Source organism: Ischnura elegans, chromosome X (assembly GCF_921293095.1).
Source record: "Ischnura elegans chromosome X, ioIscEleg1.1, whole genome shotgun sequence".
Classification (NCBI taxonomy): Eukaryota; Metazoa; Arthropoda; class Insecta; order Odonata; family Coenagrionidae; genus Ischnura; species Ischnura elegans.
The window spans coordinates 7,878,291-7,895,194 of NC_060259.1; the positions used below are offsets into that span (position 1 = coordinate 7,878,291).

Here is a 16,904-nt window from a genome sequence, read left to right on the forward strand (position 1 = left end):
CCCCGCGGGATCTTCCTCCGTGGCAATCTCCTTCGGGGATATAGAACCCTCGTGATCCCTGATGGGCTATTCCATAAAAATTGGCGAGATCAACACGGGGACTCGGCGAAGGAATTGGGAGGCGTGGGGAAAGACCTTGTTAACAGGAATGGGAGGGGTGCAGATGAAGGGTGGCAGAGAGACATATGGGAAGGAGCGCTCGACTCCAATACCCCCCCTGCCGGAATCTCGCTACTTTCTAAGAGCGCGAGCACTAAAATTTTTCACATTTGCCTCTTGTTTCTCATATCAGGAGATGAAAACGAGCACGAGAGAGTTTCATCTTGGAGGGGAAAGCGACAAGCTTGTGTATGTGGAAAAAATTAATTTAAGGATTTCATATTCCAAAGAAAGATACTTTTTTGCAAACGTTTTAACCACAGCTTGCGCCCTTGATAGTTTAAATAATACGTCACTCGGTCCATTTGAAATAATTAATCGTACAACAGCAATTAAAGAAGCAGCTTTCCACTCTTATGTTAAAATGAAGCCTCCGAAGAAAATATCGAGGAGCTATAATGACCCATTCCGACGAAAATGCAAATTTTCATGGAGAAGGGAGGAAAAAAACAAGTCCTCCAGATAACAATGAACAACACTGTTTCCAATGTTTTTATTTGGAGAATTTTGCGTGTTCCGCGCACGAGATCCAGAGAAAGCTACCAACCCACCCGCCCCGAATGTGCGAATTGCACCCGTTAGCATGGGATGAACTCAGCAATGAAATTATGCATCGAGCTCCAACTTCAAAGATCGTCATAGTCCAAGATTTTTAATTCCGACAAACAGTCGGCGGATCACAAGAAAAGGATCCACGGAGAGAGAGAGACGAAAGCGATGGCTACACCATCAAAGGGTGAAGCAAAGCGACCCTTGCAGAGAGGAGAGGCGAGAGAGAGGAGAGGCGAGAGAGAGGAGAGGCGAGAGAGAGGAGAGGCGAGAGAGAGGAGAGGCATGAGAGAGAGGAGAGGCATGAGAGAGAGGAGAGGCGAGAAAGAGGAGAGGCATGAGAGAGAGGAGAGGCGAGAGAGAGGAGAGGCGAGTGAGAGGAGAGGCGAGAGAGAGGAGAGGCGAGAGAGAGGAGAGGCGAGAGAGAGGAGAGGCGAGAGAGAGGAGAGGCGAGAGAGAGGAGAGGCGAGAGAGAGGAGAGGCGAGAGAGAGGAGAGGCGAGAGAGAGGAGAGGCATGAGAGAGGAGAGGCATGAGAGAGGAGAGGCATGAGAGAGAGGAGAGGCGAGAGAGAGGAGAGGCGAGAGAGAGGAGAGGCGAGAGAGAGGAGAGGCGAGAGAGAGGAGAGGCGAGAGAGAGGAGAGGCTCCCATCGCACGAACCCAAGTGAGCGACTAACCATCGCCAATCGCCGCCATGGATTAGCGGCCAACTGCAGATGCCCCCTCAATATCTTTCAATCCTACACAAGATCATTCATATGGATTGATTACAAGGAGGCCCGCTGGTGGAATCCAAACTCATCACGCCGATTACGTCAACCACCGCGCACCACAGCATCCGCATTATGTCTCTCCATTCAATAATTAAATAATTTGAGATCCACTCGCTTCCCCCGCATCACACGATGCTCACACGCTATAATGGACCATAAACGCGCGTGACCTCAATTAAGTATTTCGCTACCGCCGCTGAATGCGGACATACTTTTTTAATGAATTAAACGCTATAATTATGAACAATTTTTGCAACTCGATATCTCTTATGCATGCATCCGCACTTAGGAAAAATTGATGACCTCACTACTACTATTTTTATTTTCAAGGACGTATTGACTCGAGGCGGGGATACACATTTATAAATAATTCCCTTAATATAAGAACTTCTCGCCTCGAACCCTACCAGCATACTTGACGATAAATGACCCCATAAGAAAATCATTTTCCAAAAGGCCACCACAGCATTCACCGAAAAAACACGCTAATTTGCTCCAACACCTGACGCCCTGGGACGAACGGGAGCGAGTAGTGGGGGTTCGCAGCCCATTTCGGAATGTCATGTAAACTAGTTCCCCAGCGGTCAAAACCCACCGCGTCAACTCCCGGGGGACACGGGGGCAAAATACCGCAGCTGCTGGTTGGGTGGAGGGACGGAAGATAAAAATGGCGAGGCGCTGGGAGCCGTGGCGTGCAGGGGAGCGTGACAGTGAATGAGAGGGGGCAACAAGTTGCCGAGACCCCCCTCTACAGCGAAAAGGGCTGAGCGGCGGGTAAGGAGCAGCAAACACATGGCGGGCCAGCAAGAATCCCATCCCATCCACCCACGCCAATAGGATCAACTCACGAGAGATTTCAGCCGATGAGAAGACACGAGTGACCCACATGGGAAACTGCTCAATCTCGGAAACCGAATGACCGACCAGAATGATGTTATCTCCGAAAAGACGCGCACCTAACGTCCATAAAAATAGAAAACATCGCACTTCATCGCCCCTCACACATGTAAGTAGAACACGTCATCCCTCGGGATGTCTAGCATCCTCACAAAATTTGCTGGTCCAGTGGGAACGTCTCAGGTGCGTAGTGGCAGATGTTCTTTATTTATTATACCCTATAACTATAAAACCGATCAAGCTTCCGCCCTAACACTTCAAGATTAAGTACAATTAACCTAGGTAGGAACTCGCTATACCCCTCAAAGAAACTGATAACTATCACTGACTGACCGGAATGATGCTCTCTTATGGCGACAATCACACGTCAAAAAATGTGACGATAAATATATATTTTATGGAACAATCCAAATCAACATTATACAAGATATCTTACATGTTCGAACTCAATTTGCACGCATTTCTGCCACATTCAAACACCTTATAACGCATGGTATTTTACATTAACGGACCAAAAGATATCAGAGTAAATCATTGGTCTAACTGTCAGCTCTTAATCGACCTCAACTAGACGGCAACTGCAAATCGAGGTGTGAGCGAGAAGGGAATGCAGTAGGCCGCGCGAAGAATTGCCATGGCCACGAAGCATTCTGCCGGCGCGTACAAGAGATTGAACGAGACTGCAGAGCCTTACAACGACCGAGCGCGTCCTCAACTCAACCGGTCGGCGGGCTGGGGTCGCGGCCGAGGCAGTACGGCCATTCGCGGCTCTCTCCCGCCGCGGTCTTCGGCCTCCTGAACTGCCTCAGCTTCGCCTCACTCCAAATGAGACACTTGATAGGAAAAAGATATGAATTGCCATTTTGGATAGCTGAGAGCTGCTTATTTCTATTGCAGTATACCTAATTTATAGACACAGGTGCGACTCGAAATTCAAATTCCTTCGATTACAGAGACACTTGAAATCATAATGATAACGCCACAAACGAATTTCCGCAACGCGATAATAAAAGCCACCTATTCTTTGCTTCAGATTTAGTAATAATTTCAAGTCTTAAGGCAACATAGTAGCAAAGAGGGCAGTTGAAAGAGCGGAGGGATCATTCATCCCACCTCGAATATTAAGCCCAGAGAAGATTAGCTACGCGAATCGGCGTTTCCGTCGTAAATGGCAGAAGCAGCACAGAAAAGGCAGCATATTGAAATAGGTTATAAGTCCATTCCTTGGAGATAGTAATAGGACCTAATTATGTCAGTTGGTTGGCTAAATCGCAGCTTCGACATCAAATTTCAGGCAATTAGGAAACAAAACCTGAAACATTCTTGATGCGTTCTAGTACTGGCGGGAGAGTCCATTGGGAGCAGCAGCGGATGTAGGATAGAGACAGGGAGGCTAAGGCCGTTTTCACACGTACCGGCGCCGGATGCAATGCAACCAAATAGAAGCCTGTACACGTAGTCCGGTCCGGCATCATTGCCGGCGGCATCACCGGCACCTTCGAGTGAAGCCGGCGATGAACGCGGCAAATCGGAAGCCGGCGCCGGCACCGGTTGTCGATTACGTTTCTTTACGTATGCGTGCCCACGTAGTTTTATTTTGCCGGTGCCGGAAGGGAGATGGTTTTCAGTCGTGTCGTTGCTCACGTCTTTCATAGTTCTGTAATCACTCTCATTTGTGGTTCTGTTTTGTTCCCGAAAATCGACATTTTTAAATATGATATAACAACCCTGATCGAAGTATTAAGTAGAGAGTAAGCCTTCCCTGTGGGACAAGGTTTCAGATTGCTTTAAAGACTAGATGAAATAACAAAAAGCATAGAGAGAAGCGTGGAAATTTTAAGAAGATGATTTGTTTACAGATGAGAAAGAATAACGAAAAGTGGAGAAGTCAATTTTTTATAACGTACTTATATAATATTCAGGACCTACATATAATATTTTATTCCTTTTCCATGACAAAGCCCACTCAGGACCTACAAGTAGCCTGCTAAACGATCTCTTATGATGACTGCTGTACTCGTCGGTCGGAAACATTAAAATCTGTTTACTTTATGCAATAACTGGGTCATGTATAATGTATATTTCTTCAGATCTGCACTCATCTTACAGTCACCCTGCATTATGAAGAATCACTCATGCCTTTAAGATGTCATCCGCGATTTTCTTCGACATATAAAAGGATATATGGAAAATTGTCCATTTATTGCACAGAAAACCGAATGCACATTTCACGTTTCTTCGTGTTCGGCACAAACAACAATGGAATACCCGCTTTTTTCCGTAAGATTGCGACCTGCATATGGTCGCATCAGTTTCTGACAGCGAAAATTCTTTACCATTCACATATACAAATGGAAAATCTTCGCTACTAGTAGCGTTTCAGGGGAAGCGGGGTTGGAATATTCAATTTCTTGCTGACCATCAACATAAAACAAAGTGTTTGATTGAAAAACGGAAGAGTCGCCTTTTTTTCTACAGGCCTCTAACATCAATATACGTAAATCTGTAGTCTGAATCGGCAACTGCCATAGAATGGAAAAGTAGACCTTGTAGATAAGGTTCATTGAGCCACCACGAGAAAACCTCATTACTAGTTCGTGCTTCCCATCGACCGCACCCATGCATTTGGGGAAAAGGGCGGCCTTTTTAAATCCATTTGCTATTTCTCGCTATTTCCCTTCTGTCGGTTGAGGAAATAGCGAGTTAAAAAACGTACAGGGGCCGTATTCTGTAACTCCAAACCGATCGGTGCGGCACCGATTCGTCGGGCGCGACGTCACACCGACTACCGGTAAGAAGTCGTGCGATTCTGTACGAACCCGATCGGTGCGGCACCGACGAGAGGACGGGAGATCGTCGGTAGCCGTACCGACAGCAAAAAGGTGTCGATACGGCCACCGACTAGTGGGTTTCATGAACTCCCCGGTGCGCATTGTACGTTTTATTTTGTTTTTACCTCATCACCGAGTAAATAATGAGGTTTCTGCAATGTTATCTTAGTCTGCCCCTTCGAATACGCCTCTATAATTCACTGTGTCATCATCTATATTAATTACCTTGACAGAAATATAAGATAATGGTTAATAAACATGAGGTTTGCTAACTTTCTCTCATTTATGTTACCACTTTCACTCGCTTGTAATAGGCTTTATTTCTCTCTATCATCATTTATTTGCTCCTTTGACATAAAAAATATATTTTTGATTAAATATGAGTTTTGCCGCAATGTTATCACTTTATCTCACTCTGAATAGGCGACTTTTATTTCACTCAATCATCAATTTGGCGTTTCTCTCGGCATAGAAATAAGATCTTTTTATTTAAGTATGAAGTTTGCCACAACGGTATCAGTTTCTTTCATTTGTAACAGGCAACTATATTTTATTTCATCGTCAGCCATTGATTCCCTTGACGATAAAAGAAGATATTTGTTAATAAGTATGAGGTTTACCGCAATATTATCATTTTCTCTCACTTGGAATGCGCAGATTATACATATGTATTTCACCCAATCACAATTTATTTACTTCCTCGCCATTACACTTCTTTTAATTACACCCAGCTCCGTATTTTTATAACAATTTCCCAACTTGTTCCTCTAATATGACATTTACATTTGCATATGAATCCTACGTTCACGTTCCATGGCATGTTATTTTCGTCTGCTACGGTGCCAAAGGCATAACCTTCCGTTGATAACATTTAGACGGAACTTACTTAATGACAACTATATTACCAAATCATGAATAAATAGCATTATACGGAACCAATATTTAAAAAAAGAAACTACGATCTCAAGGATAGTTTCGATAATTCATTCCAGCAACAACAATCTCCATCACATACAAACTTTATTGTGATGTTGTAATATTGTTTCCTTCGATTCTGTAGGTGCAGCATTACTACCACACATTATATAAGCATTGTTAACAACTTATCCAATATCGATTATCTTAATCTAGCAATAAGTCGTAATTTCCGCAAATAAAAAGATTGAGAATGACGACAACAAACTGTGCCAATGAGTCTTCACTTGTTTTTACCCTTCTCATTGGTGGAGACACGTTAGATGACTTCTAACTTCGGATATATTCGGATTTTCCCTGTTTGGGAAGGAGAGGGAACCGTACCGACTGGTTTGATACCGACGACCATACTGAATCGCTGAATTTGCCGTCGTCGGTAGGGAAACCGTCGTCGGTACGGAATGATGTGCTGTCGGTGGGCTGGGAAGGGAAACCGACCGGTGCGGTACCGACGAAATACAGAATACGGCCCCAGATCTACTTATTGTGCTTATTCCCAGCCTTTAGTTACATGTTTTGCATTTCATGATTATTATCAAGGTTCATATCCCTTTCCCCACAACAGTTTATTCTTTGAAATACTAACTAATTCATCTCTATACTAACTTATATATTTCCACTAACCTCTGATTCTCGGTTGGTAATAATTAAAATTCGCGCAAATCTTTCTTAAAACCCTTTAGGTGTAAAATCCCTCGATATCGTTGACTAATAGCTCTACGACCCTACGACCAAGAAGTGTTTCTTTGTAAAATCTCGTAATGTGGTGCAGATAGCGTTGGTAAAGTGCACCAAGTTTAATGAATTGAATATAAAACAGTCTCTTTTCAATAAACCATACACTCTTGGATAAATATTGCCTTTTATTTTTCACCATGAGCACGTTAGCCAAACTATGGGTCGACGAGGTACGAGATCGATCACAGGAGATAGTTACATTTCCAACTTTTAATCTCACTGAATCCTAAGATCGCTCGTTACGCGTTGTCCTTTCATATCCTCGAATATATTACTATTTTTCGCCGGCCTCCAACACTATCGCTGCCTAAATCGCAATGAAATGTACTTTTTACGAAATGGCAGAATCGCATAAATTAATTAGTAAAATCACAGGGGAAGAGATCTGGTCAAAGTAATACGAAGAAATATACGTACCATGAAAACTTAAAATGTTTAACGGAAGTATGTCAAAAAGATGACACTGTATCAAGTCTAGAGGGGTCACAGGAGAAGGTATTATATACTGAGGGACATTTAAGCAGAAATATAGGAACAGGATGAGGAATCTTATGACCGGGACAAAGCCTGCCACTCACGGAAAAAAACTCAGGTACCGAGAGGACGTAGAACAAGCACTTTTTCACTCCGTTGTACTCGCTGAGAGGAAAATGGGCGGCGAGGAAAAAAATCAATTCCCTCTGGGTGTCTTAAAACTAATTAAAATATGAAAAAACATGAGATAAATCACCAGTCACAGAATTATCTCCATCCCGTTCATCATCTGCTTCTCTGTCTTCCTCATCTTATGATCAGCGTCAAAAACAGATTTCATGCAACAATCGTCTTCAGTAGAGAATCATCATTGCCTCAACGTGAACAGCTGCAGTTCCCCTGCGACCCGCAAATCTAACCTTCAACCCCATCCGAGGTTTTTGGTTTTTTTTTAAATATTTTTATTACAAAATCTTATCAAATATTTCTCTGTACCTATTACAATTGAACGTTATAGTGGTGTATATCGGTGGTGTATATGCTCTATTTACTGTATCTTGGTACTGAATAGCTTATCCTATGCGTTTGAGAGAAAATTATTCGTATGAAAACTCACACGTAAAAAATTTCAAAAAATAAGAGTCGTCCATTGTAAGTTTTTCATATGTAGAACAGAAACTTTCTCCCAAACATCCAACTTTCAAAAGAGGATGCACGGAGAACTATCTTTCTCGTCTCCTGTATTTCCGCTAAGGTAAAAAGCAAGATCAAATGACCTCTCCTATCTTCAGACCACATCTTTCTTCTTACACGATCAGAATTTAGCTGGCCACCGATCCCGAGGATGCCGATGGGTGTGAAATGGCCTTCGGCCGGTGGCGGTGACGGCGCCGTCACCGCCACCGGCTTTGCCGATCCGTGCGAAAACGGCCTAAGGGCCTCTCCTCCCCTCGATAAACAACAATGTGCATAACAATTGAACAAAAATTGGGACTGAGAATTTCCCTCTTAAACTGAGAGACTGGTAACTAACCTATATATCTTTGGAAGATAATCGATCGCTTAATTACGAATTATTAAAATATGAGAGAGAGATTTCTAAACAAATATTATCAGATAGCAATATTTTTGGAGGTCAGAATGACTCGAAAAACAGACGCTGACTTTAAGAGCAAGGGTTGAGGTCATGTTGGATACAAGAAGAATTTGCTGGAGTAACTCTGAAAAAGGCACATGAACAATTCAGGAAACTAGACGCAAATATAGCATTACTATTTCATGTAATTTCGGGTTTCAAATATAATTTATGATACATTATTAATAGTAACGAGAGAACTGCGGTGATCTAAAAATATTAGGCTTCCGATCAAATGGATGAAGGAATAAGAATCTCAATGAGAAGACATCCAATGCTAACCATTGCTCTCTTCTCCAGCCAATCATCCGCAATCGAGCCGCACAAGTCGACCTAATTTGCTCAGATGAGCGCTGGAAAATCAATGGCGGTCATTCCCGTTAATATAGTTCTCCATACCAAAAAGTCGTTTTTTATATCCTTACACTAATTTGATCAAAGATATCACAACAGCAATTCCTGAGGGATAAAAATTTTAATCTGAAGGTTTATTCTCAGCCAAAAGTGAATTCAGAGTACGTCTATGTTTCTTACAAGGTTTATGCAATTGAAATATCACATAACAGAACCTCGCGTTACACAATTTACCGAATTATATCACTTTATCAGCTTCGGAATCCGAGTAAACACAATCCTTACGAAGATATTCTAGTCCACGTTTTGTAACGCATTATTTTTCTGTTTATTATTAGGATTTTGCTTGGAGGACAACAAGAGAAAAAAACCTTGCGTGTAGACCTAAATTTGTATTTTTTTACCTGCAAATAAACGGCAAGTGGAATTGACTTTGGAATTACAAGTGAAGGGTGTGTTGAGTGAGGGGAGCGTGGGGGGAGCGCGAAACGAACCACTCCAGCGGATAAGCATCACGAAGGCAAAGGGGGGAGTCACAGGGGGGGCGCAGGGGTAGCGAAGAAGAAGAAGAACCCCCCCAAAAGGCGTTCCGCTCCAAGGGCCACGCCGAGCGGGGAGATGGCACACGCCCCACCCTCGACCCCTTTTTATGGTCAAATCTCTCTTAGATCCTGATGAAATTAAACGCCGAGTTTTAATGTTCATTGGCTGGAAAAAGTTCATATCGTCCCGAAAAGAAGGGAATTTAATTAAGTGAAATTACGCCGCTTGTACTTTAATTATGTTAGTTTCAGATAAAAGGCTACCTCTTCTCAGTTTGCTGTACGGCACAGGAGTCCCCCGTAATAACGACTCGACACTGATAAAGCCGAGAAAAGAGCTTCAATACGTTGCCCGCCCCCACGACACTCACCACCACCACCACCCCACTCCAACTAATGTAATACATTTTTTGCCAATCTGCGCGAGAGGGAGCAAGGGGAGGGGTAATTCGCTTTGTTTCCCGCCGCCGGGGTGGGGCCTCTCAAAGACGAAGGAGCTGGAAAGCAGATAAAAGATGACAATTCTCAGGGCCCCAGGGGGTGGGTCGGGTCGCGTGCCTTAAAAAAGGTTCCTTTTTTCCAGTCCGCTGGAGGCCCTCCCTCGTCTGGTTCCTGGAGTGGGAGGGGTGATTAGGTGCAATGATTAGGTGGGGGCGCTCGAAGCCTCCTTAATGGGTGGACCCGCGGAAATTGCGGAACGTAACGGTGGAGCGGCTGGCTCGTTTCAAAAATCTCGCCAACCACTCACAATCTTCGCACCCATTTCCTGCACTCTTCAACGAAGTCATATCCGACCAAGGTGGTGGTACACGGCTCCAGCAAACATTACGTTAATTACACAATCCTGATTATGCGCGTGAGAAAAAATATTTTAATCAATCCACGCAAGCGAGGATCTTAAAAAAAATGACCGATGCAATAAAAAATAACTTTGAGCAGCAACAATCTTGATGAGAAGTGTACGATTGGCTGGCTCCAAGAACGGAGGCCGTTTTCAGAAGGAGGGAAGACACCTCTTTGGTTTAGTAGGGACGATATTCCTATGGGTAAAACTGGACAGAAGATGACAAAATGTGTATATATGTATTTTACGGAGCTCATTTTAAGTACATGCCACAAAGTTAAATAATACACAGGGATATCGAAATATTCGCAACGACGTATGCTAAACAGAGAAATTCTCCGAACTAGCGCAAAATGGAGATATTCCACGGTAACTTGAGGATATCGATGAAAGCAAAGAACTACGATCGAATATATAAATAAAAATGCAACAATGCAATGCGTGAGATTTTAAGTGTCGGCTGGGAGTGACGCATCCGGTAAAAAGAATAAGGAAAAATTTAACATGCATGATTTTTAAAAATGTTGATTATTTAATGAATAACAGCTTTCCTAGGCAAATGCCCTTGTAAACAGATTGAATTGGATCGGTGTACAGCGAGAACGCTAGTCATAACGCTGTACCCAAAACCCAGGAGGGAGTCCACGGGTACGACGACGACAGTCCAGATCGAGTTATTCCACCCCTTTCAACCCAAGTCATTCCTAAGAAATATAAACGGCAATGTCACGCGGATCAAGATGAAGGGCGAGTCATGTGTGGCCGTCATCACAATCCCTATGTCTTCATGCCTAAAATAATATGACGGAGATGAGGCATTAAGTTCATGGGTAGCACCTTACGTGCTCCAATGCGCATGATACCACATCCCGCTGAAGATCACGATCGTTATTATTCAATTAAGAATTTTGATGCAATGATGGGTTTAAGAAAGGGATTAACAGGGGTATTCTCCCGGGAACCGAAACATTTATTTCTTGTGAATAAGTTTCACATCCAGACTTATGGACTTAAACTCAGCCCTTACGGATTGAAGCGAATAATAATGAGCTAAAAATTCATTATCTTCACAAGAGATTACAAACAGAGGCCTGGAGTGGTAGGCTATCACAAATATTGTTCATGCGAAATGAACACAGTTTACCAAGATAAGAGCCATAGATACACATGTACTAGCACACAAGATGGGTCACAATGGTACCCTGACATGGATGTCGCTGGCCATAACGCATAGTAATACCATTCCGCCCTCACTGAATTTCTCCCCTTCCCCACCTGCCTCAACCATTCCTTCTATTCACCGCAATGCCCATCCACCCAATCCGATGGAGGTCAGTTCGGCAGCCAGAGATTTGAAACGATTGCGAAACCACCTCCTTGCCACTAATCATCACTTAAAACTCAGAAATAAGATTTTTTTCTTCTACGGCTGACTGAATTTACGCCAGTCCGTTAGCGGAGAGCACGAGGCACTTGGCATGATGCACGCCGGACGTGCGTCAAAAAATGCACCGTGTCAAGCCGTGAAATGCAAGGAAGCATGTGCTGGAGCAAAGAGGTAAAATATTCTAAAATGACTGCAGGCCCGATTGTGAAAAACACGCACTTCGAGGGTGTGCAATTTGGTGGCCCGCGAAATGCGGCAACATCACTCGAAGCGTCCACGGACGGGTTCCGGTTTCAACTTGAAGAAACAAGAGGCGCATCAAATGTCGTGATAACCCGCTAGCCATCGTGAAGTGCCATCGAGGATTGACCTGAAGGACAGGCAAGGTGGATGGGGCGACCGCCTCCCCACTCCACTTTTCGCACCTCCCCTCCCCCCACCCGTTTTATGATTCCCCCCCCAAGATTCCATCCATCCCTCGGCTCGGCACATCGCATGAGCAAACGGCCACGGGGAATGGAGCGCTTCGGAATACGCCTCGTGCGCCGCGCGCACACCACGCCGTCGACTCAACTAACTCCTCCGCTCACGCTGCTGACAACACGACGAGGCCAAGCGCTCCACCTCGGATGCGTCCGGCTCACTTTAAAAGCAAAACAAAGTTTACCAGGGAAGATCATCGATTCGTTTTAATACGCGAGTTCCTTGCAGACATTCATTAGCAGTGCCAACTTCAATCTAGATTTTGATGAGCATCACAGAAATCTTCCTTCCAAAGAAAAAGGGCGCTCACACTACTTATGAGAAAAATGTAGGTAAATGGGTAGATGTAAAAGAGGCTAGTAAGGGAAAGCACTAGATTACCAAGTGGGCATATTTGTGTCGGGAGTAGGAGGCATGCGGGTTGCCTACACTGACACTCGTAGTCCATCGAACCGAGCATTTCATTCAATGAGCTACTGCCTGTAAATAAAAGCATGACACCCGAGTATGAGAAGCACACTACAACTGCGTGCAACTACTTTTTTTTAGTAGTCACATTGTGCTCAAACGGACCTTAGCGCCATTATTTTCCGCCACTGTAATGCATGCCAGCAGACCAGGCAGTCCGTGAAATAATGCAACCGACAGTTTTCTTCGCCACAAGCATAATGAAGATCCATACCACTGCATCAAACAAAGTCACTTCGTACGCAGTTCGAGTGCCAAGTTGATAGCGACAGCGGCTTAATAAGCAAGACCACCGTCTTTTGTGCTACAGTGTGCACTTGAGAGGTTAACCTCAACTTGTTCCGTTAGCACATTGGCCTGCAATGAAGATGGCTAGGTGGTCTAACTAGTACCACATCTAACCGGCAATCGGGAGACCCGGCTTCGAATGTCGGCTGGGCCAAATTATTTTTCCATTCGCAACATCCATCCTTGGTGTACAAATAATGAAGATTACTACTGTCGGTGATTTTCATTCCTCAGTTTCTTGCACTGAATCTTTCCGAGTACTTAATATAAAAAATTGTACCAATGCTAAGGAGATCGAGTTATCGATATGTTTCTTCATCGCCATTCAGTGGCAAAGATTATAAAGTGGAATTGCATCGACAAGGCGAGTGTAAGAGTAGATGTGGCCCGGGGCTAACGGCCTCCTCAGCACACACATCGCGGGCACTCGCCACAAAGGAATTAATTTCGGCCCTCCATTGGCTACGTGCCTGCAACCGACCAAAAGGTACCGGGCCCGAATCCCGTGGGAGGCACATATTAAGGCATATATTTAAGATCCTTGCTCTTTGAAAAGACACGAAATATGGGAGAGCGCAGGTAGGAATGGACTCAGAAAGTGATATTGTCACACCTCAATGGTTTAGTAGCAACGGTGACCTATATTTATTTATTTCACCTCCAAAAATGGCACAAAGGCTTTTACATTGGCTTTTTAAGTAAATAAACAATAGCGAAAAGACAACACAATAAATAAAAAACTAAAAGAAAACAAAATTCTTTAACATAAGGCAGGGTATCATGGATTAGACAGCGGTGAATTGTTCAGGTGGCATTTTGAGGAGGATTTATAAATAGTGGCAGAGGCAACTCTTCAAACGAACCAATAGGCTTGAATCAATCCACGGAGCGAAATTGAGCAAAATATAATACTTAAGAATGTATAAAACGTGACACTCTTTGCTTCTATGGACAGCATAGCGAATTACTTCCTTAATACGAAATATAACATTGCAATGATGGTACGATCATTCGGATGGTGCGCCTGCATCCAGCAAACTAATTGCATTCACGATGAAGAGGGAAGATTTTATCAATTTCCTTCAGGTGTCGCTTTCATCTTAAAGGCTGCGATGCAAAGTTGATAAATGACAAGAGTTGCCCGAGAACTACCATACTTACCGTGGTACTAACTCTCGCAAGAAATGTTCAAATCTGAAGTTTGACCGGCACCTTAACTTTTCATTCGTATGCTGGAACTAATTAACAAATAAGTAAATGATCTCCAGCTTATCTTCTGATCACCTGAACTAACTAACTGAGACGAATGCGATAAGTTCCTTGTGAAGTGTAACTGATACTCCCAGATTACGCTAAATCTGTGATTCACTCCAATCACAATTTTAAAGTCATTTTTGTACCACGAACAGTCCACAAACTTAACCAATACCGGATAAACAATAAGAGAGTGAGTAACAAGGAAATTGACTTAGTAATAAATGAGTGATGCACAAGAGACAAGACGTCAAATCATGCCCGTCGAGAAATTGATTTCTCCAATCTCAGAGCTTAAGTCATCCCTCAACAGAATCCAGGGCCACCTTCAGGGCCGTCCTTGGATGTCATCGCAATCACCTCCAACTTGTGAGTATCATTCTGCATACATTTCGACGCGCGATTCTCTCGTCCGAACATAGGCACCAAACGACCTATTCCCCGTGCGCCGGGAAAAAACGCAGGCGATGAAAGAGCAAGTGAGACGGGCAAAAAGCGAGGGCGATCCGCCACACCAAAACATAACAAACAGCGGCAAAGGGTCATCAGGCAGCAAGCACCCGGTCGGTGGCTCGCCACTACGGTGGCGCTCATGACATTCGTGGCGAGATATCGACAAAAAGATAAGACGAGATAAGGTACCACAAGGCAGCATCCTGAAAATCCACCAAGTTTCCAACCGTTACGATGAAATCGCACGTGGGACAGTCATTTGCGGGGGGGCGGCCCTTTCCTTGGGGCGGGCGGAGGGAGGGCAGGGGGAGGGCGGCCACTGGTCCAGGGCGCCCAGGCGAGAGAGCGGCAGATGTCTGAGCCCTCGTTACCCTATGCAGATGAGCCTCATTGCAATTCTTCCTGCAGCGTAATCCGTGACAACTGCCGTACGCGGATTAAGGGCTGGGGGGGCTGCAAGGGGCCCCACACCCTTCCACAAATCAGCACGTTCGAGTTCAACAGATGTGGTACGAAACCTAAGCAATTAAACCGCTGAATCCATCCTTCCGCAATCAACCATTTTCAAAATCGCGTGATCTAAAGAAAAAGGTGAAATTAAAGGAAATACCAACATATATTCCAGCCAGAAATATCCACCCTGTGAAGTAATCTGTCAGTCCAAATTTGATTTTTGCAAGTAACGATAGATCCAATTGCGAGCACAACAGCTAACGTTCCTTGAACAGCACAAAGTAACTCACTCGTCCCGCACCCTTGCCCACCGAGATCTGCAACCAGCCAGTTGGCATACATGGCATTCTGACAGCCTCGCACACGCATGACGTCACTCTTAATTAAAACACAAGAAAGTAAACAAGCGCAATTGTAGAGTTAAGATAGAGTTGAGATAGAGTCAAGTTCACTAATAAACTAAAAGACACAACTAAGGTATCAAGTAAATTTATTTCTCTTTACATGACGAAGGACGGGTGATAATTAGAAAAAGGTAAAATGCCTAAGGGTCCACAAACAAACGAAACGACCTCTTCGGATGGTGGTAGGCATCGCTTGTGATTAAATTGGTCTCAGAAAAAGTTGAACCTCACTCCTCATTCTTCGTGAAACATGTCTCCAAAATAAATACAAACACTTTAACGTAGTGCAAATTTAGCGACAATCTTCACTCTTAATCGCCTTAACTGCAAACTTAAATTTATACACCTGTGAAATTTTGCCGTCTCAAGCCCTTTACGAAAAATGTTTGATCGTTCAATCAATTCCAAAACTTACTTGACCACAAGAATAATAGCTACGATGAACAATAGTTCGATCCATTTTTATTTTAGAAGCCAAGTCTTAAGCCAGCAGCTGATAAATTCGGACAGACCCATTTGAATGAGCTTAAGTCTTTAACAGCAAATTCGAATCAACGCAATCTGCGGATCCCAAGACACTATTCGATCCTACACGCTCTACTGCTCACGAGCAGCATTCACGAGTGAAATATTAGTACAACAAATATGCACGGTGAAACTCCATTTATAATTGAACGCAAATATAATTGACACGCCTCACAAAGAAAGGAAAAATAAATGCCACAGGCCGTAGAAGATTGCTGGGTGAAATACGATCACGCACGCTCAATGCTCATACAGATGGACAATAGCTTGCAAATTGACTTGAAAAGATATCTTCCCTCCATTTATCTGCGCACTAGTAACCGAATTAAAATAAAAAAAACATGTTGGATTCTAGTGAAACGAAATTTTGAAATCAGACAAAAAGAGATGCACCACTCCTCATTGATTTGCCTTCCAAGTAAATATCACCACGCATAGAACTTCATCATCAGGAACACTAGATTGAGCTTGAAAGTTCAGAAGACATACCGAAATGGGTGTCATCCACCGTAAGGGGTCCGTAATACACGTGCACTCGAATTCAGGAATCAAAGGCGAAGCAGAATGCAAGCAAATGCCAAGGGACGGAGAGGAGCACGAAAGGGTGCTAAACCAGCACCGCCGCAGAGACCGAGGCGAGCCGATAAAAACAAAAGACAGCGGACGAAGGAGACAGAGGCGAGGTCGGGGGCGGAGCGGGTATGGTAATGTGGAGGCCATCGCGACACTCCAAAGGGAAGCCGCGTGGGCGGAGCGCCAAAGCAGCCGCCATCGACGTGGGCCATCTGCGGAGCTGCCCCACTCTCGGCAAGAAGAAGCCCACGGCGACAGCTTTAGAACATAGCGAGGGAAATGTCGTGCGAGAAAATGGGAACCTGGGGAGCGAAAAGCAAGCATATACCCGATATACGGTATAGA

General features: G+C 44.1%; 1 protein-coding gene across 6 annotated transcripts in view; it reads right to left on the minus strand.

Moving 5' to 3' along the window:
• Positions 1–16,904, minus strand: part of LOC124170895 (E3 ubiquitin-protein ligase RNF220-like) — a 341,569-nt gene that overhangs the window by 242,370 nt on the left and 82,295 nt on the right. The window lies entirely within an intron of this gene.